This window comes from Pteropus medius, unplaced genomic scaffold, assembly GCF_902729225.1.
Source record: "Pteropus medius unplaced genomic scaffold, Ma_sr-lr_union100, whole genome shotgun sequence".
Classification (NCBI taxonomy): domain Eukaryota; kingdom Metazoa; phylum Chordata; class Mammalia; order Chiroptera; family Pteropodidae; genus Pteropus; species Pteropus medius.
Window position 1 is genome coordinate 8694445 of NW_024342257.1, and position 26907 is coordinate 8721351.

The following is a 26907-nucleotide window of genomic DNA, read 5'->3' on the forward strand; positions in this document are numbered from 1 at the left end:
GAGAGAGTAGCTTTCCATTAATGCTTAGGTGGAGAAATAATCCATCAATCACCATGAAAAACCAAGGTGACAAGGCAGCTCAGAAAGAAAGTAAAAAATCTCCAGAAAATACACTTAAAGATATAGAAATATGCAATAAATGACAGAGAATTCAAGATTGCACTTCTGAAAAAAACAGTGAGATACAACAAAATTCTGATTAACAGTTCAATGAACTCAAACAATAAATACTTTACAAAAGAGATTGAAACACTAAAAAAGAACCAAATAGAACTTTTAGAGCTGAAGATGACAAATAAAATAATAAGTTTAGGAAATAGAACTGACTAGATGGAGAAAAGAATTAGTGATACCAAAGACAAAAATCTGGAAATAACACAGAAGGAAAAGAGAGACTTGCGAGTGAAGAAAATTAAAGAACTTTACAAGAACTATCTGATACCATCAGAGAAAGCAACATAAGAACAATGAGTATACCAAAAGGAGAAGAGAAAGAGGAGAGAACAGAGAGCTTATTCAAACATCGACAAGAATTTCCCAAATCTATCGAAAGAACTGAATCCTCGAATCCAAGAAGAAAATAGAACATCTAATTATCTGAACCCTAAAAGGCCTTCTCCAAAACACATTATATTAAAACCGTCAAAAGTTAATGACAAAGAAAGAATTCTCAAAGCAGCCAGGAAACAAAAGATGGTAACCTATAAAGGAAACCCATTAGATTACCATCGGATATTTTAGCAGAAACTTTTCAAGCTAGATAGAAGTGGAACCAAATATTCAAACTATTAAAAGAGAGAAATTACCTGGCAAGAATAATATATCCAGTAAAGTTCTCCTTTAAATATTAAGAAGAAATAAAGAGCTATTCAGACATACAGAAGCAAGGCCTACATTACAGGAAATACTAAAGGGGGTCATTCTAAATGAAACAAAAGGACAAAAAAAATACAAAACTGTGAGCAAGATGACTAACAGACAAATAGAAACAAGAAAGTATAACTCTTATTAAGAATGGGGTATTATAAGCTTAAATATTACATAATGGTTAAAGGTCAACTTTTTTAAAAAAAAAAAGAGAAGAAGACAACAGCTACTGGAACCTAGAAATGAACTCACAGCATGAATAGAAATAGAGACAACAAAAACAAAAAATAGGGAGTAAAGATCTGAATCTGCAAAGGGAAATGAAGATAAGATGCATGCTGAAGAAAAAAGACTACTATATTATATGAAAATGTCCTTTACATGAGCTTAATGATAACCACACAGAAAAAAAAATCAAGAACTGAAATATTTAACATAAAACAAGAGGGAACAAAAAGGAAAATCATAGAACACGGCAAAATTAAAATAACAGAAACATGAAGACAAAGAAAAAATGAGGACACCGAGCTACCAGAAAACAAAAGATAAAAATGGCTATAGAAAACCTCATTTTTCAATTGTCATCTTAAATGTAAGTGAGTTGAACTCACCAACAAAAAAAGGCATAGAGTAGCAGAGTGGATCTAAAAACAAAATTAAATGCTGCCTTCGAGGGACACATCTCAGCCACAAGGACAAATATAGACTCAAAGTGAAAGGATAGAAAACGATACTCCAAGCAAATGGCATCCAAAGAAAGCAGATGTAGCTGTACTTATATCTGATGAAATAAACTTCAAGATAAAAAAAAAAAGTAATGAAAGATAATGATAGATAATTCATAATGATAAAAGGGAACATAACATCAAGAAGACCTAACAGCTATCAATATTTATGTGTTCAATCAGGGAGCACCGAAATACACAAAGCATCTACAAAGAGAACTAAAGGGAGAAACTGACAAAAATACAATTATGTTTAGAGACATAAATATCCCACTGTCAGTTATAGGTTGATCTTCTGAACAGAAAATCAATAAGGAAATATCAACCTTAAATGACACTTTAGACCAATTAGACATAATCAAGTTTTATAGAGTCTTTCATCGCAAAGCAGCTGCTTATACATTCTTCTCTACTGCACATGAAACATTCTAAATGTTAGACCATATGTTGAAACACAAAACTAGCCTCAAGAAATTTAAAAATATTAAAATCATACCAAGTATATTATCTGACCAAAATGCTTTAAAACGAGATCAACTGTAAAAAGAAAGCAGGAAAACTACAAATATGTGGAGATGAAACGACATGCTACCAAATAATGAGTCATAAAAGAAATAAGAGATCAAGAGATACAAAGAAACAAAGAATGAAAGTATAACATATCAAAACTTTTGGGACACAGCAAAAGCGGTAATAAGAGGAAAGATCATATCATTACAGGCCTATCTCAAGAAATAAGAAAGATCTTAAATAAACATACTAATATTACATCTTAAGAAACTATTAAAAGAAGAACAAATGAAACCCAAAGTCAACAGAAGAAAATATTCAGAATTAGAGTAGATTTAAATGAAAATAAGAACAAAAAGACAATAGAAAAAAATTAATGCAACGAAGAGCTGATTCTTTGACAAGATTAATAATTGGCAACTCCCCGGCTAGACTCACTAAGAAAAAAAGAGAAAGAATACAAATAACAAAATCAGAAATGAAAGAAAAGTAATGACCGATAACTCCAAACTACAAAATATCATACAAAAAGTTATATGCCACCAAATTTAATAACCTAGAAAAAATAGACAAGTTCTTAGAAAAATATAACCTTCCTAGACTGAATCAAGAACTGGAAAATCTTAATAGACTGATTAACAGTATGGAAATTGAAATAATCATTGAAAACCTTTCAAAAAGTAAAAGTCCAGGGCCAGATAGATTCAGCAGTGAGCTCTAATAAACATTCAAAGAAGAATTAAAACCTGTTCTTTTCAAACTTTCCCAAAAAATTGAAGGAGAGGCTATACTTCATAACTCATTTTATGAGGCTAATATTACCCTAATATCAAAACCTGGTAAAGATAACACAAAAAAGGAAAACTACAAACCAATATCTCTTATGAACATAGATGCAAAAATCCTAAATAAGATACTAGCGAACCGAATACAGCAACATATTAAAAAGATTATACACTACAATCAAGTGGGCATCCTCCCAGGGGCACAGGGCTGGTTTAACATACATAAATTGATCAATGTGATATACCATGTACACAAAATAAAGGACAAAAATCATATAATCATATCAATAGATGCCGAAAAAGCATTTGACAAGATACAGCATCCATTTATGATTAAAACACTTAATAAAATGAGTATAGAAGAAAAGTACAACATAATAAAAGCCATATACAATTAATCCACAGCTAACATCATACTTAATGATGAAAAACTAAAAACTATTCTGCTAAGATGAGGAACAAGACAAGGCTGTCTGCTATTAACACTATTATATAGTGTTGGAAATCCTAGCTAGAGCTATCAGATGAGAGAAAGAAATAAAAGGCATCCATATTAGTAATGAAGAAATCAAATTGTCACTTTTTGCAGATTGCATGATTCTCTATATAGAAAACCCCAAAGAATCCACTAAAAAACTATTAGAAACAACAAACAAATACAGTAAAGTTGCAAGATGCAAAATCAACATAAAAAAATTCATAGCATTTCTATACACTAACAACAAATTTTCAGAAAAAGAAATAAAAAAATAATTTATTTTGTAATTGCAACAACAAAAAATAATAAAATACCTAGAATAACCCTAACGAAGTAAGCGAAGAATTTATACACTGAAAACTATAAGACATTATTAAAAGAAATTAAAGAAGATGCAGAGAAATGGAAAGATATTCCATATTCTTGGATTGGAAGGATCAATATAGTTAAAAATGACCTTATTACCTAAAGGGGGGAGGGAGGAGGTAAATAAGGGTAAAGGGGATCAAATATTTAATGGCAGAAAGAAATTTAACCTTGGGTGGTGAACACACAATGCAATATACAGATGATGTATTAAAGATTGTACGCTTAAATGAGATATAAGTCTATTAACCAATGTCATCCTGATAAATTTAATTTATAAAGTTTTACCATGCTTGGAAAGTTACTTTTAGTTAAAGAGAATCAAAAATTAAGTAATTACGATAAGTCACCTTGTATTATTTTGTAATTTATACAAATAGAATATTTAAATATTAAATCAGAATTTCAATCTATTTGCTATTTTTAACATGTGTTATAAAAATTTCTAATACATACAGAAATAGAGTAGTATGATAAACATTAATATATTCATTTTTCATGTTCAACAATTATTGATTCTTGTTCAACTTTATTTCAGTATACTGGATATCCCTTTTGTTTTTAGGTAAATCCTAGACATTATAATTATATCATATATAATTATTTCATTATGTATCTTTAAAAGACAAAGTTCTTCAGCAGGTAGGCCCAGAAAACGACCATCCTCTCTTGCTCGTAATAGGAAAACAAACAAACAAAAAAAAACCAAAGAGCCCCATCTCCTACCCCCTGCCCAGCAAAAAGAGTAAAGTCCAAGCAAGCACATCCCTTTTCAACTGGAGACCTTGAAGAAAACAAGTGAAGAATCCCATATTTAGTCCCCTTACCTGAAGGCAGTAAGTGAGCCGGGGCAGAGGTCCTCTTCCTCATTAACTTATTAGTGGAGATAGAGAGGAAAATCTGGACTCCTACCTTAGCCCATCAGTGGCCATCAGTATCCCTCACTCTCTAAATTAGAGTGAAAGAAGAATAGAAGGAAAATGGAGCTGAAAAAGGTATTTTTAAAACCAGCATAGAAAGTTCAGGGTAAACATCTGAAAATGCAAATGTGAAACTGACCAGATCCAACATGCCAAAAGTTTAAAAACAAAACTACATCGTGGAGTTCCACCCATATTTTTAGTGGACTCCAAGCACATATATGATACAGACCCAAACATCACCACAATGGACTCTAAAAACTAAAGCACATCTACAGCCATGCTACTCTGAACAAGCCCGATCCCATCTGATCTTGGAAGCTAAGCAGGGTCGGGTCTGGTTAGTACTTAGATGGGAGACCACCTAGGAAGACCAGGTGCTGTAGATGTAAAATAAAAATAAATAAATAAAATAAGGGATTGTAAGCTGACAAGTTCCTTGCACTCTGTGCAGTCAACCAAGAGTTGCCTTGACTAAAAATAAATAAATAAATAAATAAATAATAAGTAAATAAAACAAAAGTGCCATTAAATAGCCCATAAAAGTGACTTATGGCTTTTAGTTTAAATATAAACAGATGATTGCCTACAAAAATAGAATATTAATAGGATTCAAAGTCTTCTAATTGCATCCAAAGTGCCCACAATACAGCTGAAAAACATTAATTGTACCAAGATCCAGTATATGTACAAATTGAGTGAAAAATGAAAATTAACACATGCTAACACTGAAATTATTCAGATGGTAAAATTGCCTGACAAGGATTTTAATGTAGCCATGAAAAAAGCTTCAAAAATTAATTTCAAATTTTTGAAACAAATTAAAATATGGAAAATCTAAGCAAGGAAGTAGAAGTTATAAAAAGAATCAAATAGAAATTATAGAACAGAAAAATACAATGATAGGAATTATAAAAACTCACTAGATAGGCTCAGTAGTAAAGTGAAGATAACAGAAGATAAAATCATTGAACTATGAGAAAGATGAATGTAATTTACCTAATCTGAACAATAGCAAAGAAATAGACTGTGAAAAAATATATAATGATCAAGAATCTAAGGAATGATAATTGAATCATCAGAAATCTGAAAGTTCTCACTGAAAAATTCTACCAAACAGGTAAAAAAAAAAAAAAAAAGGATTAGTATAAATTCTACACAATTATTTTATAAAATAGAAAAGAAGGAAATACTTTCCAACTCATGAGGCCAGTATATGCTGATACCAAAATCAGACATACTACAAAAAAAACTACAAACCAATATCTCTCATAAAATTTGACACAAAAATCCTCAACAAAATGTTAGTAATTAGAATCCAGCAATATAGTAAAATAAAAATTATACACTATAATAAAGTGGAATTTATTCAAGGAATATAATGCTGGTTCAATATTCAACAATAAATCAAAATAATTCATCATATCAACAGGCTAAAAAAATCAACAGCTATTATTACATTTAATGTTGAAAAACCTTATGATTTTCTTCTAAGATTGGAAACGAGGCAAAGATATGTGTTATCACTACTCATATTAAACACAGTATTGTAAGTCATAGACTGTGCAAAAAGGCAGGAAAAGAAAATAAAAGGCATGCAGATTTGAAAGTAAGAAATAAACTATTTCTACTTGATGATGACATGACTATTTATATAGAATATCTTAAAGAATCTTTAAAGAATACCCTCCTAACACTAATAAGTGAATTCAAAATATTGCGAGACACAAAGCTAACACCAAAATCAATCACGATTTTAAATACTAGCAATGAACATATTAAAAACAAAAAACACCGGTTACAATTGCTTCCCAGAAATTAAATATTTAAGAAAAAATGTAGTAAAACATCTACAGTATCTGTATGAAGAACATTACAAAATGCTAATGCAGTAAATAAAAGGAAAACTAAATAAGTGGAGAGCTATACTATGTTCACAGACTGGGTGATTCAAAAAGAGTAAAAGTATCAATTCTCTACAAATAGATCTATAAGTTTAAATTATTTCTAACAAAATCTCAGCAAGACTTTTATAGCTATAGAGACAAATATAGAGACACTGTTTAAGAAATGTATGTGAAAAAGCAAAGGAAAATAGATGAAATAATTTTGAAACAAATAAAGGAGAAAATGAGAACAATCGTACAACCTATTATTAAGATGCATATATAATAACAGTAATACCAACAGTATAGTATTAACTGAGGGATAAAGATTTAGATCAATGGAATAGAATAATGAGTCTACTAATAAACTCCAATGATGTGCCAGCAACACAAAAGTTATTCAGTGGAAGAAGAATGGTCTTTCAATACATAATACTGGAAAAATCGAACATTGTTATGCAAAATAATGAACAATTTCTTGAACCTCACATACTGTACAACGATTAACTCAAAATAGGTAATAAATCTAAATTAAAAAATATAAATCTTAATCTTTTTAGAAGAAATCATAGGTGAAATCTTTGAGATTCATAGTTAGGCAAAGATTTCTTAGATATGACACCAAAACCATGAAACTATAAAAGAAAAATAAAATGATAAATTGCACCTCACCAAAATTTATAATATTTGCTCTAAAAAAATTTCCTGGCAACTGAATGAAAAAATGACTTAACAGACTAGGAGAACATATTTGCACAACACATATATGACAAGGATTCTTATCTAGAATATGCAGAGAACTCTCAAAACAATAGGAAAACAAAATAATCCAATGGGTAAAAGACATGAATAAATATTTTATCCCAAATGATTTAACACATGACATATGAAATAATTGAAAAGACTTGTAACATCATTAGCCATCAGGAAAATGCATATTAAAACTACAGTATAATTATAAACCTATCAGAATGCCTAAAAACAAACCAAAAACAAAAACGTAGAAACAGTGACAACACCAAATACAGGTGAGGGTACAGAGAAAGTGGATCATTTTATATGTTGCTGGTGGAAATGTATAATGGTGCACATAGTCTCTCTTAAAACCATTTGATACTTTAAAAATTAAACATGCAAATACCATAAGATGCAGAAATTATACCTTGGGCATTTATCACAAAGAAATTAAACATATGTTTACACAAAAACCTGTCTATGAATGTTTATAGAAGCTTTATTTCTAATAGCCCAAAGCTGAAAACAATATAGATGTGCTTTAGTGGGTGAATGTTTAAATGAATTGTGGTATATACATACTACGGACTACTACTCAGCAATAAAAAGAAACAAGCTGGTGATATGCACGACTTAAATGAATCTCAAGGGAAATATAATGAGTGAAAAAAAAAACCAGAGTTTATACTGTATGATTCCATTAATATAACATTCTTGAAATGACAAAATTATAGAGATGAAACACTTTTTTTTGCATTGAACATGGAAAAGGGAGAAAGGAAGGAGGTGGCTGTGGTTATACAAGAGCAGTAGGTGAGATCCTTCAGATATTGGAACGGCTCTGTATCTTGACTGTGGTTGTGGTCACATAAATCTACACATGTAATGAAACTACACAGAACTAAATAGACATGCAAACACACATATATACACACACATACATGAGTGCATGTAAAACTAGTGACATCTAAATAAGGTTTGTGGGTTGTACCAATGTCAATTTCCTAGTTTTGATAATATACTACAATTATTCAAGATGTTATCAGACTGAAACTGGAGTACATGGAAACTCTCTGTACTATTTTTGTAACTTCTTGTGAACCTATAATTATTTCAAAACAAAAAGTTAAGAAAAAATAGGTCTTTAAAAAAATCGTAACCACAATTTCATTAGCACAACTAAAAATTAACAATACTTTTTTCCTCTCATCAAGAATCCAGTGTTCAAATTTCCATCTGTCCCCAAAATGTCTCACTCCCTCTTTTGCACCACACAGAAAAAATTCAGTATATATTTTGAGTCATGATCAAAATTTGTAGATGCAATGCAGTTGGTTTTATATGTTTCTTACAATCTCTTATGAGCCATAGATTCTCCATTCATCTTTATTCCATTACACTTTATTTGTTAAAGAATACATACCGTGTATGCAGTAGATTGTCTCATGGTCTGAATTATTCTGATTGCATCCCTGTGAAACTAATATAAAATAATATTAAATGTGAACTATAATTTTTAAAAAAATAAAAATAAATAAATAAAATAAGTTGTGGGTATGTAATGTACAGAACAGCAAATATAGTCAATAATATAGTAATAACTTTGTATGGTGTCAGATATTTACTAGATGTATCGTGACGATCACATTGTAAAAAAAATCTAAATCTTCAATAAAATCTTTCTTTACCACCGTTTCCCCACCCAGTAAGTCATTCTTCTCTCTTATTTTTGAATATATCTATCTCTCCATTTCTTGAACATATCTGAATTATCATATAACTCACAGAGTACTGTATCTATGTTTTACTTTACTGTCTTCCTTTCAGGAATGTGAGATCCTCCAAGACAATAAATCTTTTTCAGTCATCTTTGTATTCAATTTATAGTATACTATTTGACACATGAAGATAATTATTGCAATCTTGTTTAGTTGTTGTAAAGTTCAACTTAATTTAAAGAAGATAAAGAAGTAGATACCATTGAAAATGTTAATGGCAGATAATAGAAGATTTAAGAAAAACATTTTGCATGGTTTTGTTTTGAAATTAAATAGAATAGCAAAACAGGAGAAATGCTAATCATCATAAAAATTTTTATTAGATGTTCTACAAAGAAACTTTTGTAAAAAAAATACTATCTAGGAAATTAAGTGTTTTCTATTATAGCTTAATAATTAGAAACACATGCTTGATTTTCATACATTTCCCACTTTCACTTATTCCACACAAGTATAATTTGAGCATTCTAACAACCATATTAAAAAAAAAAAAACACAGGGCTGACATTAAACTGCTAGTTCTATCTGTTAGATCTGTCATATCTGTCTGTTGCTGGAGATCCAATTTTAACTAATCTGAATAAAATGGTTCAAATTAATTTCACTTTGGTGCTGTTGTGTGAGAGATGGACACAAATGGGGCATGCTTTTTGGATAAACTGTTTTAAACTATAAATTTTAAATTTATATATATTTTTTCTCTTATAAATCCATACTAAATTATCCATTCTACTTTGGGAAAGAAATTTTAATGTAGATCCTTAGCTTCAAAATGTACATTACGAACATTTTTTTTAGACTAAAAACTAGAAAAAAAAAAGCAGCTGTTAGAGACCAGTGAGAATAGTCGAAGAGGTAATCTCAAGGCTAATTACCTTTCCATCTCAGATAATTACAATCTCATTCAGTCTTTTCATGATTATAAAAGAAACACTAAGTATCTTCAATGAGTTTTGCATTCAACTGTGTGAATAGTTGTACAACTTGGGCCTAATTAACATTCATACCTCATGAGAGTTATGACATTGCAAATGTAGCTCTAAGCCAATTAGCAATTTTTCTTTTTTCTGGGTTACACAGTCATTGAAATATCATTTCTCTTGTCAACTACTACCGTTTTTTTTTTTCTGATTCTTAAATTGCTTTGTAAGCCCTAACTTTACTTTTTATCCAGAAAATGTGTATTGTAGGGATCAATGATCATTACTAATAGGAACAGTCTTAGAGAAAATTCACAATTTAGATTAAATATAATGAGCTTGAATTTAGTATTTTCATGCATTAAAAACAAATAGTTGATACTAATAATAGAAGAGAGAGAAGTGTATAATGAAGAGTGATATATTTAGACATGAGATTAATCACTGATAATCCTAATTTCTGTTTTCATAACTGTATGACTAAAATCACAACTCAACAATAATTACATTTACTAAAATGTAATAACTTAAGAATGTCACAGGAAATGAATGAAAGTTAATGAACTTTACAGAAGGCTTTAGTTCATATTAAAGTCTATTTAACATTATAATCAATAAAGTTATCAATCTTATGATTTAAAATATTTTATTTTATTATTTGACTTAAAACCAGAATTAGAAAGAATATATTTTTAAAAAGCTTAACTTTTTTATTTATGAAAGAACTTTCCTTTCCTTTTATGTTTTGTTTTATTCTTTCTTCAACTGCCGAAACAACTAACTAATTAAAATGGCAATAATATTTTTAAAAGAATCTTTGCCTACAATAGATAATTGTATAAAGAAGATGTGGTACATATATATAATGGAATATTACTCAGCTATAAGAAGAGATGAAATATGGTCATTTACAACATGAATGGATCGTGAGATAATCATGCTAAGTGAAATAAGCCAGACAGAAAAAAGTTGAAAACCACATGATATCACTTGTATGCGGAACATAACTCTAAAAGCAACAAACTAACATGACAAACAGAGATTCATGGACATGGACAGTGGACTAGTGGTTACTAGAGGGAAGGGAGGAGAGAAAGTAAATGGAGTAAAAGGGGTCAAATATGTGGTGACAGATAGAAATCTAACTATGGGCAGTGAACACACAATGCAGTACATATATATGACTTACTGTTGAATTGTTTACTTGTAACTTGTTGGATTTTGTTAATCAATGTCATCCTCAATATTGTTTTTTTAATTTAAATAAATAAAAAGAATCTCCAGCTGAGGGATAACACAAACAAATGTTAATGGTGAAGAAAACACTAGATACAAAAAAAAAAGTTCCAAAATTAATTTCCGTTTAAAGTGATATGTTGTGAAACTTCAAGTGACTGATTTATAATTATCATCACATACAAATAGAATACAATTCTATTCAATAGTAAGTAACAGCTTGAAAATGATTTAGCTATAGTGGCTATGGAAAGTGCATCTGAGAAGGGGATATTTAATTGAGACTTGCATGATGGGAAGGAAGAAGCTAAGCAAAGATGTATAGTAAAGGTGTTCTAAGAAAGCTTAGTAATAAATGTCTTGATATGAGATTGAGCTTAGCATATTTAAAGGGACAGAAAAAATAACAGCGAGGCTGAATATAATGACTGATGGCAAGAATGGATGGAGATGAAGCAGGGGAGATATTTAAGGGGTCTTATAGATTATGATAAACTGGTTAATATTCTGGCTACTATGGGGGGGCCATGAAGTTTAAACAAGGGTCTGATACAATTTCATTTACCCTTAAAAATGTTTATTATTCTCATTGTGTGGAATAGGTTCTGACTACAATAAAGGCAAAGACAAGAAATACTTTTTTTTTTTCAGTAATCCCCATAAGAAGTTATTGTGATTTGAACTAGATAGCAGTAATAGAATTAATAAGAAATGTTTGGATTTTATAGTTTCTTAGAGGTGGAGTCTATAGAATGTGTTGCTAGATTGGGCTTATAATATGAGAAAAGATAGACATCAAAGGTATGCCTTGATTTAGAGCCTGAAGAAGTAAGTAAAGGATGTAAGTAAGTACAATTTATTAAAATAGGGAAACCTTGGAGGGAGCAGATTGAGTAATATTTTGATATGATTTTGTTAGGTTGGAAATTACTAATAGAGATTCATGTTGAAATATCATTAATGGTTGAACATTGACGATGTTAAAGTTATGGCATTAGCTTTATTTAAGGAAAACGTATGTATTGAAAACAGAAGAAAACAAAAGAAAGAGTTCATTTGGTTTTAACGTTTAAATGGCAAGTGATGTAGGAAGAAAACAAAATATTATAGAAGCTTAGAGAACAAATTATTTCCCCAGTGAGAAGTTTAGTTGTATTAAATATTAAGAAGATAAGAGGAAAATATAGTATTCACCACTTACTTTAACAAATTTATGTCATTGGTAACACTGAAGGGAGTGGTGTGAATGAAGGCCTAGTTGAGGAAAGTATGAGCAAGAATTTAAAGAAAAAAAAAATATTCTAAGGGGTTTTGCTATGAAAGATAATATTAGTGTGTATCTGGAGTATAGGGTATGTTCATGAAACTTTCCAGTGTGTAAGAGGATGTATATAATTGAAAGAGATAAAGGTGATTGTAGGAACCAAGTAATAGTCTATTATTTGCAATAACTTTGAGGATTCTCTTAAAATTTTCTTTGTTCATATAAATGTTTTGACTTTTAGATTTGTCACTGTTGAGGATATAAGAGCTCTTAGGAGGCAGGTAATCTGGTTTTATTTACCTCAAGAACTACTGGTCGGATCATCATTTTTAGATCGACAGACTTTTAGGTTGATAACCATATAAATTTGTCCTTCACATTTTTAATACTAACATCACACAAACACTATAGTAATCAACATTAATATGTTTTTATTTATTAAAGACATAATTATAGCTTTGTAGTCATTCAACAATAATTTTGCTTAAGAATTCCATGAACTAGTAAATGAAAATACCAATCCTTATGTAAGAAATACCAAAAAAGTATTTTTTTAAAATATTGTTCAATTTCTAAAAATGTTTTCATACTTAAAAAAAACATTTATTTAGTTACATACATATATACGAAGGTAGTTTTATGCACACGAACACACACAAACACAAACACACCTGTGTATATACACTCTGTCATCTAATTTCTATTATTCCAAAAGGTATGCTGACTAAAAGGTTATTTTTATATGGATATTTACATTAAAAAATTAGGAAGTTTCTACATCAACTTAACTAGAGTAATGAAAGTAGAAAAGGATTATCATAAAACACAGGTGACAAGAGTAGCAAGTTAGAAATTTTTCAAACCCCAGAAACTTGAGGTTGCAGTGAAGATTAAAGGCTCAGCTTCTTAACAATACCTTGCTCTTTTGGATAAAATCTTTCTTATTCAGGCTTAGTGGAATTCTGGAAGTGGGGATCTGTGTCCAAACACTGTGTATATATGACCCTTGTACATATCTTGAACAATGTAAAAATAATTTAGAAACCTATACATAATAGTAATGCCTTTGAAATTTATGATATATCTTTAAAAATCTATTTGAAAGACCTTGACACTTTAACCAATTACACATACATATTCAGAACACAATGCTCTATAGGTTAACTCAAGTTATAAATCTGGTTATATTTATAAAGCTGCTGCCAACTCATTTTGCTGTATGAAGCAGCCATTTTGTTTGAAGCCAAATAACAGCATTAATTTTGTCCAAATGAACACTAATTATGACTTTTTTTTGCCCACACGAGACACCTGAGTACCATTTTTTTATTGAAAATTATACTCCCTACATTGCATACATACAGAGGTAGCCTTATGTTTATTTTTTATTTATTTTTAAATAAATTTATTGAAGTGACATTGGTTAATAATATATTATACATTTCAAATGTACAATTCAATAATACTTCATATGTACATTGCATTATGTGTTCATCACCCAAAGTTAAACTTCCTTCTGTCACCATGTATTTGACCCCCCTTTACCTTTTCTACCTTCCTCCTCCCCTCTTTCCCGCTGGTAATCACTAAACTATTGTCTGTGTCCATGAGTCTCTGTTTGTCTTATTTGTTTGTTGCTTTCAGTTTTATTTCTCACATATGAGTGAAATCATATGGTTCTCAACTTTTTCTGTCTGACTTATTTTGCTTATCATAATAACTCAAGATCCATCCATGTTCGTGCAAAAGGCAGTGTTTTGTCTATTATGGCTGGGTAATACCCCATTGTGTATATGTACCACATCTTCATCCAATCATTTTTCAAAAGACGCTTCAGTTGTTTCCATGTCTTTCTTGGCCACCATGAATAATGCTGCAATGTATGTCGGGTACATATATCTTTGCAAGTAAATGTTTTCAAATTGGGGGGATGGATACCCAAAAGAGAGATTGCTAGGTCATATGGCAATTCTATTCTTCATTTTTTGAGGAACCTCCACACTGTTTTCCATAGTGGCTGTACCAATTTACATTTCCACCAACAGTGCACAGTGTTCTCTCTTCCAACAACCTCTCCAATACTTATCACTTGTTTTGGTGATGACAGTCATTCTAAGAGTTGTGAGGTGATATTTCATAGTAGATTTGATTTGACTTTTCCTAATAGCTAGTGATGTTGAGCATCTTTTCATGTCCGCTTGTTATTTGTAGGTTTTCTTGGGAGAAGTGTCTGTTCAGATACTCTTCTCATTTTTTAACTGGATTTTTTTTTTTATTGTTGAGCTGTATGAGTTTTCTGCATATTTTAAATATTAGTCCATTATCAAAGGTGTTGTTTGCAAATATCTTCTATTTAGATGGTTGTCTCTTTTTTGCTGATGGTTTCTTTTGCTGTGCAGAAGCTTTTTGTCTTGATATAGTACCATTCATTTATTTTTGCTTTGACTTCCCTTGACTTTGAGGCCAAATTCATAAAATCCTCTCTAAATCCAAGATCTATGAGTTTAATTAATATATTTTCATCTATTCAATTTGTTGTTTTAGGTCTTATAGTTTGGTCTTTGATCCATTTTGAGTTAATTTTCATGTATGGTAACAGAAGTCCAATTTCATTCTTTTGCACGTGCCTTTTCAATTTTCCCAGCACCATTTATTGAAGAGAATTTTTTTCTTCATAGTATGTTTTTGGTTCCTTTGTCAAAAATGATTTGACCATACTTACGAGTGTTTATTTCTGGGTTCTCAATTGTGTTTCATTGGTCTGTGTGTCTGGTTTTCTGCCAGCACCATGCTGTTTTGATCATTGTTGCTTTGTAGTGTAATTTGAAGTCAGGAGAGTGATACCCGTGGCCTTGTTCTTTTTTTCTCAGGATTGCTTTGGCTATTCTGGGTCTTTCATGATTTCATACAAATCTGATGAATTTTTTGTTTTATTTCTTTAAAAAAAAAGGTCATTGAGATTTTTATGAGGATTGCATTTAATCTGTATATTTACAGATTTTGGTAATGTAGCGATTTTAACTATTTTGATTCTTCCAATCCATGAACACAAAATATCTTTCCGTTTCATTGTGTCTTTTCAACTTTTTAAATATTTTCTAGTGTGTAGGTCCTTCACATGCTTCGTTAAGTTTATTCCTAGGTATTTTTGTTGTTGTTGTTGTTGCAATTGTAAAAGAAATTGTTTTTTCATTTCTTATTTTGAAATTTCATTGTTAATGTATAGAAAAGTTATGAATTTTCATACATTGATATTGTATCCTGCAACTTTACTGTATTTGTTCATTGTTTCCAATAGTTTTTTTGGTGGAGTCTTTAGGGTTTTCATCATAGAGAACCATGCCATCTGCAAAAGGTGACAATTTGACTGATACCAAATTAGACAAATTCCCAATTTAGATGTCTTTTATTTCTTTCTCTTGTCTGATTGCTCTAGATAGAACTTCCAACACTATATTGAATAAAAGTGGTGAGAGCAGAAAACTTGGTCTTGCTCCTAATTTTAGAGGGAAGGCTTTTAGTTTTTCTCCATTAAGTATGACATTAGTTGAAGGTTTGTCATATATGGTTATTATTATCTTGGGGTACTTTTCTTCTATGCCCATTTTATTAAGTGTTCTAATCATAAATAAATGTTGTATCATGTCAAATGTTTTTTGTATATCTATTGATATGATCATATGATTTTTATTTTTTATTTTCTTTATGTGGTATATCACATTGATTAATTTGCATAACCATCTTTGTGCCCTGGGAATGAATCTCACTTGATTTTAATGTATACCTTTTTAGTGTATTGTTGTATTCAATTTGCTAGTATTTTGTTTAGAAATTTTGCATCGGCATTCATTAGAGATATTGACGTAGTTTTCTTTTTTTGTGTTATCCTTACCAGATTTTGGTATCAGAGTAATTTTAGCTTCATAAAATGAGTTAGAAAGTATCGTTTCTTCTTCAATTTTTTGGAAGAGTTTGAGAAGAATAGGTATAAATTTTTCTTTGAATTTTTTGTAGAATTTACTAGTGAAGCCATCTGGTCCTGGACTTATACTTTTTGGAAGGGTTTTGATGATTGTTTTAATTTCCTTACTGTTGATCAGTCTACTTAGATTTTGCGGTTCTTTGTGATTCAGTCTAGGAAGGTCGTATATTTCTAAGAACTTGCTCATTTCTTTTAGGTTATTGAATTTGGTGGCATATAATCTTTTATAGTATTCTTGTATGATCTTTTGGATTTTGGTGGTATCTATTATAACTTTACCTCTTTTATTTCTGATTTTGTTCATTTGTGTCTTTTCTCTCTTTTCCTTAGTGAGTCTAGCCAGGGGGCTGTCAATTTTATTAGCTGTTTGTTGAACTATTATTTTTTTAAATTTTCTTTAAGTTCTCAATTTCATTTAACTCTTCTTTGATTTAGGCTTCATTTGTTCTTTTTCTAGTTTTTTTTTGTTTTGTTTTTTTTTTTTAAGATGTAATATTAGGCCCTGCACAGTGTGGGCATCCGTTGGAGTTGCTTGCCCACCCCTAGATCCTTCCATTGCTAGTCCTGATGCCCATTCTTCCCAGCCATGCTCTCCACCCTCCCCTGACTTTCCAGCACCACTCTCTGCCCCAGCTTCAGCACCTCTTCAAAGAACAATACTAAGGTACTTGTGCTCTGGGCTTCCAGGGGAACTGGGCAGCCCCTTTCACTTCTGAAGAATAGCCATTTGGTGAGCCGCCTGACTCTCTACAATATTGCTCATACTCTCAGAGTGGTAGCAGATCTGAGCCACATGGAGACTGTAGAGACTGTAAAAGACTACCTCAGACCTGAGCAACTGCCAGATTGCTTGAAAGATTGTAATTTGGTGGGTAGTCCAGCCGGAGTCCCAAGAAAATCAGGCATGACACGGGATGACCTGTTCAACACCAATGCCACAATTGTGGCCATTCTGACTGTTGCCTATGCTCAACATTGCCCAGAGGCCATGTATCATTTCAAATCTGGTCAGCTCTACCATCTTAATCACATTAGTTTTCAAGAAAAATGTTGTTTAGAACCCCAGTAAAATCTTCAGTGTGATAACCCTGGACATTGTCAAAGCCAACAGTCTTGTTGCAGAACTGAATAGTTTCGGTCAAGCTCCAGTCAGTATTCTTGTCATTGGCAGCCATGCTGGGAAGACCATCTCCCTGATATCTCAGAGCACTCCTAAGGTGGAGTTTCCCTGAGACCAGTTGTCAACCCTCACCGGGTGAATCTAGGAGGCTGGCATGGCGGTGGTCAAGGCTAAAGCTGGAACAGGCTCTGCCACCCTGTCTATGGCATATGCCTGAACCAGGTTTGTCTTTTCTCTTGTGGATTCAATAAGTGGAAAGGAAGAAGTTGTTGAATGTTTACTTGTTATGTCTCAAGAAACAGACTGTCTCAATTTCTCTAAACCATTGCTTCTGAGGAAAAAGAACATCGAGAAGAATCTAGGCATTGGCAAAATCTCTTTCAAAAAGAAGATGATACCTGACTCCATTCCTGAGCTGAATGGCTTGATCAAAAAAAGAGAAGAGCTTGTGAAGAACATAAAACAATAAAGCAGTTACTGAACAGTCCTTTTTCTTAACTTACTAAGGCATCATGTCACAGTAAAGCTGTTTCAGATATCTTTGAATTACAATTTGCATTAATGATGAGTGTTGTATTAATGTTACCATCCTTTCCAAATTGTGGGTCAGTCTACTGGTGCATAAATAAAAGTAGGTTTTTATTTTCTTTAAAAAAACATGTAATGTTAGATTGTTTCTTGAGATAAGCCTGTAATGATATGAACTTGCCAATTATTAGCACTTTTTTTGTGTCCTAAAGGTTTTGATATGTTGTCTTTTTTGTTCTCATTTGTTTCTATATATCTCTCAATCTCTCCTTTTATTTTTTCTTTGAGCCAGTAGTTCTTTAATAACATATTGTTTAATCTCCACATATTTATGGTTTTTTCCACTTCTTATTTCAGTCAATCTCTAGTTTCAAAGCATTGTGATTGGAGAATATGCTTGGTATGATTTCAATCTTTTTACATTTGTTGAGGCTGTTTTGTATCCCAAATAATGGTCTATCCTTGAGAATGTTCCACGTGCACTAGATAAGAATGTATAAGCTGCTGTTTTGGGATGAAAGGCTCTGTAAATGTTGATTATGTCCAAATGGTCTAATGTGTCATTTAAAGATGATATTTCCTTATTGATTTTCTGTCTGGATGCTCTATCCACAGCTGTATGACTTCATTCATTTTTTTTTTTTAATTCAGTAGCTCGACCTAATACAAATATTGCATAGATTTTTTTATTTTATTATTTTTTTTTGTATTACACCGCTAGTGTTTTTCTTTTCTTTTTTTTCCCAGCATCCTGATCTGCTCCTGTGTCTTATTTATGGAGCTATATGTTGTTTAAAAAATATATAATAAGATACTACTTCCTTCTTTTTTCTCTTTCTTATTCACAGAAATTCTTTATTGTTAGAACATATACTTATAATTTCTGTTATTCATGATTCCTGATTTTATTTTCATTATCAGAAGTAAAATGGCACTTTGTAAATTGTAGTAATTGCAAAGAAAAAAAACATAAAATGGGTGAATTGATACAGGGTATTTTTTATATGAATGAACAGAGTACAAAGTCAGAGCAAAAAGCTAATGGAAGTAGTTTAAGGGACTATTGTGAGTAGACTAAACTAATTAAAAGAGACACTAAAGAGCAGCATATTCTTTTTTAATTACAGATAACATTCAATATTATTTTATATTAGTTTTAGGTGTACAGTATAGAAGTTAGACATTTATAATTTATAAACTGGTCCCTCTGATTAGTTTATTACCTACCTGGCACCATATATAGTTGTTATAATATTATCAACTATATCCTCTACGCTTTACTCCGCATTCCTATGACTATTTTCAAGTATTAATTTATACTTCTTAATCCCTTCACCTTTTTCACCCAGCTCCCAACCCCCCTCCCATCTGGCAATCATCAGTTTGTTCTCTGCATCTATGAGTCTGTTTCTGATTTATTTGTTTATTTATGTTGTTCTGTAGATTCTGCATATGAGATCATATAGTATTTATCTTTCTCTGTCTGACTTATTTCACTTAGCATAATATCTTCCAGGTCCATTCATGTTGTCACAACTGGTAAAGAACAATATTTTGAATTGCAGCTTATTTGAGTAACAAAACAATTATAAAAGATGAAAAGCATTGAGGAAATCTCTAGTAACAACTGAATAGAGCAATATTAATTAGACATAAAAGTAAAATTAAAATAAAAAACATAGAAATAGTTCAAAGGGAAACATAATTTATAAAACAGAAATAGAAGTGTAAATATTAGAAATGGCATTAACAATTATTATACTCACCTCATTAACTCAATTTAATAAAATAACAGAAATGTTTTTGATATTACCTCACCTTGATTACAACAGGAAAAATAACTTTCTATAAAAGTGCCTTTTAATGAGAAAAATAAGAGCAATTAAACAAAAAAATTGGAGTTACCAAATTTTTAATTAATGAAATACTGATGTCTTAATAATCACTGTCATGAAGTTACTTTAGCTTAAAAGGTAAAATGACTCAGTACTTTAACTTTCTGGGATTCAACTTTACGGCTTGAGTGAAAGACTATTGCTCCTAAACTGACATGGAGTTACTTTGCAAATGCTAACTAATTCAAAATCTCTTATAAAGGTGTAAGAATAGAGAACAAAGTATTATTTAACTAATAAGACAGAAAACGATTTCAGAATACTGAAAAAAAAAGAATAGGATAAAGACCTTTGATTCAATAATCTGGTGACGTTAATGCCTATATATCATGTTTTTTAGAGATAAAGATTTTTATTGATACTTGATGCTCTGATCTATTATCTATATTTAAAAGACTGCCAGTGGGCTTTGTAAGCAAGCTATTTATCTATCTCTATCTCTATCTCTATCTCTATCTCTATCTCTATCTCTATCTCTATCTCTATCTCTATCTCTATCTCTATCATTATTTATCCTATTTAAACATATATCTTTGGAAAATACTATTTTTCTCTTTTTAGCACATTTGATCCAAGGAGAAAAAATAAGAGATAAAATGTTTTAGGACTACATAGTAGATACTCCCTAGGATGTCTTAGAGGTACCACCTTGTGAAATATATTTTGCATTCTGTAATTTTTACATTCTGAGTAGATCAGAAATAGAGAGTTCTCTATTTCTACTCTGGTAGATATTTCAAAAAAAAAAAAAGTGTTGTTTTCCTTTCCCTCCTGTCTTTGATGTTTAGTTAGAACAAAAATAATTCCCATTTCTTCTAAAATAACATGACCTACTGCTTATATTTATCAACTTAAAACTATAAGCATAAATTTTACATTATTATATTTCAACTTTGGTTGTTTTTAACATTTTTTGCCTATTTTCTTTAAATACTCATTAATTTGACCAATTTTTCTCAGTTTCCAACATGGTTAGATTCCCTATGGACAGCCACCATTTGTGTATTCATGAATAACAAAATACAGAAATGTTGTATGAAACACAAAGAGAGGGTAAGAACCTCTCCTAATGCTGCTTACTCATGAACATTAAGAATTGAAACAATTAACTGGCTACTCTGTCAAAAAAAAAAAAATTTTTTGATAATGTTGGCTACTACACAATTAAATATCAGTTGTTCATTTGCCGTTGGATAATAACTATAAAACCTGAAAGAAAATTATTTATGAACAATTAGAATTAAACTTTTCATTAATAGGAAGGCTTTATTCAGATATTTTGCTTTGGCATTAGAGGTAACTATCACTTTATGAAAATAACAATACTAGCAAAATCTTTCTGTTTCATACAGCTTCTTAATCTATTCACTGCTCTCAAAAAGATTATGTGCTTTTTTTACCTCTATGTTCTCAAAGTACCTCCTTATCTATTGTTATTTTTGATGGTGGAAAATTATGTATTATACATTTTCATCATTTGTAAAAAGTAACTGAATTAGATGCTGCCATCAATTATTACCTGCCATGCCCACATTTCCATTTTATGGAAATCTCACTATCTCAAGTCCGTATGGCTTAAGCAGCAATTTTCATATCATGTGACTCTGTTCTTTCAGCAGCAGCTAACTGTACTCAAGGATGGGTCATCTATATGCTTGCCAGCAAGTGATGACATATTTTGGTATAAAGAGCTTCTCCAGATATGATACTTATAAATGAAAACATCCTCTCTCAGGATTTGAACTAGAAGTACAGAAAATCTTTTTGGCATACTGTGGTGTAACTGAAAGAAGCAAACATACATAATTGCAGTTATAATGATAGCTAACATTTACCAAGTACTAAATCTACCATGAAAAGAATTTAGCAACATGAATAATCCAATTTAATCCTCACAACATTTCTACAAAGTAGTTGTTATCATCCTCATTTTGAAAAACAAAACAAAACAAAACAAAACAAAACACAAAAGCTCTTGTTTTAAATATTTTGCTTAAAATAAAACTCCCAATGAGTAATGAAGCCTAGAATTAACTCTAAGCAATTTCAATCTAAACTTTTATTTGTAACAACATTCCTGCTTCAAGTTCTCTTAAAAAACCTTAAAACTAGATTGTCTCTTGAATTCTTGCTATACATGAAATTCTGTAAATATTTTTGCTCTGTCAGTCTTTCACAACTTTCTTTTTACCTGAACAAGCTTGAGTATGTCTCTTTCTTAGAACTAAATGAACCTCTAAAAAAAAAAAAAAATGACTGCGTAAATGCATATTGAATTAAATTAGAGGCAGGTTTCCTGATTTTAGAATTCAAGTGTTCAGATTATTAAAGCCTCAACCTCTTGACAGTTAACCTTTCTCTTACCTCATTAGTGGACCAGCCAGATGATGCGCAAAATGTTTTATTTTTATGTGTACACAAAAATAAAGAGCTCACAATTCTAATACTATAAAGGATTTGATTTAGTTGAAATTGAAAGAACCAAATAAACAACAAAACAACAAAATATACACAAATAAGATATTTGGAAAAGTAGAAAAGAGCAGCCATATAATAAACAGAAAGCATAAGAAAAAATAAATTTTTTTAACAATATTAAATGGTCATGTTTAATCTGAGAATTTTATCCCTGAAAGTTGTTTCAGATACAACTACAATTTTCAGAGGAAGAACACACAATGTTTAATAGAAATAAGTAATCATGAGACTATTTACATCCTTTAATTAAACAAGGTCCACATGTTAAGCAATTATTACTTTGCAATAATTTTTATTTCAATTCATACCACTGCAAACAAATTAAAGTTGGTGGATTTATTTTTATAAGAAAAAATGCTAATGTGATTATAAATAGGAGCCTAAAGATGTTGTGGGAGTATGTGAAAGAAAAAGAAAACTTCTAAATTGCTGTAGTTATAAAGGCTAATTAAGTATCAGAAGGCCCCAAATTTACCACCTGGCCAGCCCAATCATTACCAAGTTTGCAAAATTTGCCAGCAAATACTTATATCATTACTCCATTTATCATTTACCGAGGTGATTAACTTTTTATAGATTTTCAAAAAGTTTTATCATGTGGATTTAAAAAGTATAAATTGAGATCTAGAGGAAAGAAATCAGTAAACATGTTCATAATAGCACCTATGGGTAGTGAGATCACTCACTGTCATTAATCATGGTAAAAACATAAGTATATATTTTCACAAGCCAAAACATCTATGTGAAGTGTGTTAACAACAGTAAAAATGAAAGGATAAAATAACCTGTTATCTAACTTAGGGAGAAATTATTTCAGCAAAACTAAACTACAGAAAATCAGCACTGTATTCTTAATTTAATACAGTACCACAAGATTAAAATTATCGACTAAGTTTGTCCAGGTGAAAAATAATATGCATCTGTTATAATGTATATTTGTGGAGTATTTTGTGTATATAAGCTTTTACATTTGAATTGTATTATGTTAACCAATTGTGGAAGCTATAGTCAGCAGTTAAACAATCTTTTGATTATGTAGAATGAGTAGAAATAATTTCAGGTAAATATGACTGTTAACAGACAGGATAATATCTAGGTATCATAATGGCACTGTGTCATGTGTTGGACTTAAGAAAATTAACAGAGCTACCTTAAAGGTAATGAATTTTTTGATTTCTCCTCTTATTTTTGTAGGAATTTCTTTCCTTGAGGTAAAATATCCCAGATAGCTTCACTAGTGAATTCTATCAAACATTCAAAGATGATTTAATCTCTGTTTTTCTCAAACTCTTCCAAAAAATTGAATAAGCAGTGCTTTCTAACTTATTTCATGAAGCCAACATTACCTTGACACCAAAATGTGGTAAGGAGAAAACACACACACACACACACACACACACACACACACACAATACAGACCAATATTTCCGATAAATACAGATAACATTAATCCTAAACAAAATACTAGCAAATCAAGTACAACAATACATGAAAAAGATTATAAATCATGATCAACAAGAATGGTTCAACATATGCAAATTGATCAATGTGATATATGACAAAAAACAAAATAAAGAATAAAAATTATATGATCATATCAATAGGTGCAGAAAAAAGCATTTGACAAATACAGCATCTATTTATGATTAAAATACTTAAAAAATATGTATAGAAGTACTTCAATACAATAAAAACCATTTAATGGTGAAAAACTAAAAGCTTTCCAAGATTGTGAACAAGACAGGGTTGCTCGCTTTCACCACTCTTATTCAATTTAGTGTTGGAAGTCCTAGCTAGAGCAATCGGGCAAGAGAAAAAATAAAAGGCATCCAAATTGGGAATGAAAAGTCAAATTGTTATTTTTTACAGATTGTATGGTTCTCTATAATGAAAACCCTAAAGACTCCACACACACACACACACACACGCGCGCGCGCACACACACACACACACACACAATAAACAAACACAGTAAAGTTTCAGGATACAAAATCAACATATGAAAATTCATAGCTTTCCTATACCCTAACAATAAAATTTTAGAATAAGAAATGAAAAAAAAAATCCTTTTACAATTCCAACAAAAAGAATAAAATACCCAGGAATAAACTTAATGAAGTATGTGAAGGATCTATACATTGAAAACTATAAGACAATATTTTAAAAAAATTGAAAAAGACACAATGAAATGGAAAGATATTTTCGGTTAATGGATTGGAAGAATCAACATAGTTAAACTGGCCATATTACCCAAAGCAATACACAGATTTAATGTAATCCTCATTAAAATACCAATGACATTTTTTAAAGAAATAGAACAAAAAGAGTCATCAGATTTGTATGGAATCACAAAAGACTACGAATAACCAAAGCAATCCTGAGGAAAAAGATCAAGGCCGAAAATATCACTCTGTATGTCTTCAAATTACACTACAAAGAAACAATAATCAAAACAGTATAGTACTGGCAGAAAACCAAACACACGGACCAACGGAAAAGAATTGAGATCCCAGAAATAAACCTTAGTACGTATGAGCAAATCAAAAACATACAATGAAGAAAAAATTATCTTCAATAAATGGTGCTGGAAAAATTAAAAAGCCACATACAAAAAAATGAAACTACACAGCTCTCTGTCACCATACACAAAAATTAACTCAAAATGGATCAAAGACCTAAATATAAGATCTGAAACAATAACTTTCATACAAGAAAACATTACTACTTACCTCATAGATCTTGGATTTAGAGAGGATTTTATAAATTTGACCTCAAAGTCAAGGGAAGTCAAAACAAAAGTAATTGAATGGACATATATCAGACTAAAAAACTTTTGCTCAGCAAAAGAAACCATCAAGTGTATTAATTATCTTATTATAAAAGAAGTTAATGGTAATGTGATATAGAAAAACGTCAATATATAAAATACTTGAAACTCACAAGTTAAGTGATGTGTTTTAGCCAGTCACATAAATTTTGAGTCTTACTCTAAAAAATTTATTCAAAAGAAAATGTGCAAATTGACACATCTAAGAAAATAAATTTTGATTTGAGAAGAAAATTACATGTAAGAAGCAATGAAACCATGTTACTAAGCTATATCAATGTGCATATATTCATGCACACACACATGTGTATATATATATAATATATATATATATATACTCTTTGTTTTACAGTTAAGTATACATTCAAAAAGGAAACAAATCTTATGAAATAGAAAATATGTTAGTTTCAAATTTTTAGTTCTCCTTGAAAACAACCAGCAAATGAAAATCTTCTTTAATGATGATTGATTGTGTCAATTACAAATACAATTGCAGCAACTCTTGATAATCTTCATATATTCTTCTCTGCAAATCACATAAACAAAACTACACATGATAACAATGAGCAGATTATTTAGAAAAAACTAGTTACTTTGGTTTTAATTTTAAAATAATTACCTTGTTTCTGTGTTTTATTTTGTCATTATAGAAAACTGAACATTTCTTTTTTATTAAATTTATTGGGATGACATTGGTTAACAAATTTATACAGTCAAAGACTACTGTTGCTTCTATTCTGCTGTTTTTATAATGACTTCTTATTAATAATTATAAAGCATTTAAGTCACAATTTTTATAATCAATGTCAAAAAAGTTTAGTGTAATCTCCAAAGGTTATTTTAAAATGAGTTTTTTAAAATATTGTAATGCAAGCATAACTTTGGAACTATATTAAAATGCCACAAAGAACTAAAATAAAGCCTTAACATTTTCATTTTGAGAAATAAAAATGCATTGCCCTAGTGACAAATGATGCTGAACATCTTTTTTATGTGTGGCTCTACATTTTCACATTCTCACCAACAATGTATGAGAGTTTTTATCATTCCAAGTCCTGTCAGGAGTTGCTATTGTATGTTTTTTATAGCCACCTTAGTGGTTGCAAATGTTACCTTGTTGTGGTTTTGATTTGTATTGTGCTAAGGACTTTACTGAACATCTTTTCATGTGCTTATTGATCATTCATACACCTTTTTTGGAGACATGCCTGTTTAAATACATTGACCATTTTTAAATTACATTATCAGACTTTTTGTTACTGAATAATAGAGTTTTTTTTTAATATTCTGGGTAATGAGTTGCTTATGAAATGTGTTATTTGTAAATATTTTCTTCCATTTCATGAGTTGTCTTCCACTTTTGTGATTATGTCATTCTTTGCGCAAGTTTTTAATTTTAATGTAGTCCAGCATCTCTACTTTTTCTCTTGTTGCTTATCTTTTGATATCATATACAAGAAGCTATTGCATAACCCAATGTCATGAATATTTCCCTCTATGTTTTCTTCCAAGGATTTTATATTTAGCTTTATGACACATTTTGATTTAATATTTGTGTATGGTGTGAGGTAGGGTCCAAATTCATTATTTTCATAGGGATATATCTA

The 26907-nt window shown here is 30.5% G+C and overlaps 2 pseudogenes; both read left to right on the forward strand.

Annotated features, from left to right (window-relative positions):
- The window catches only part of LOC120600096 (malate dehydrogenase, mitochondrial-like), a 190444-nt pseudogene extending 172403 nt beyond the window's left edge, over nucleotides 1-18041 (forward strand).
- LOC120600296 (uncharacterized) lies at nucleotides 4922-5040 on the forward strand (annotated as a pseudogene).
- Nucleotides 18042-26907: the final 8866 nt, after the last annotated feature.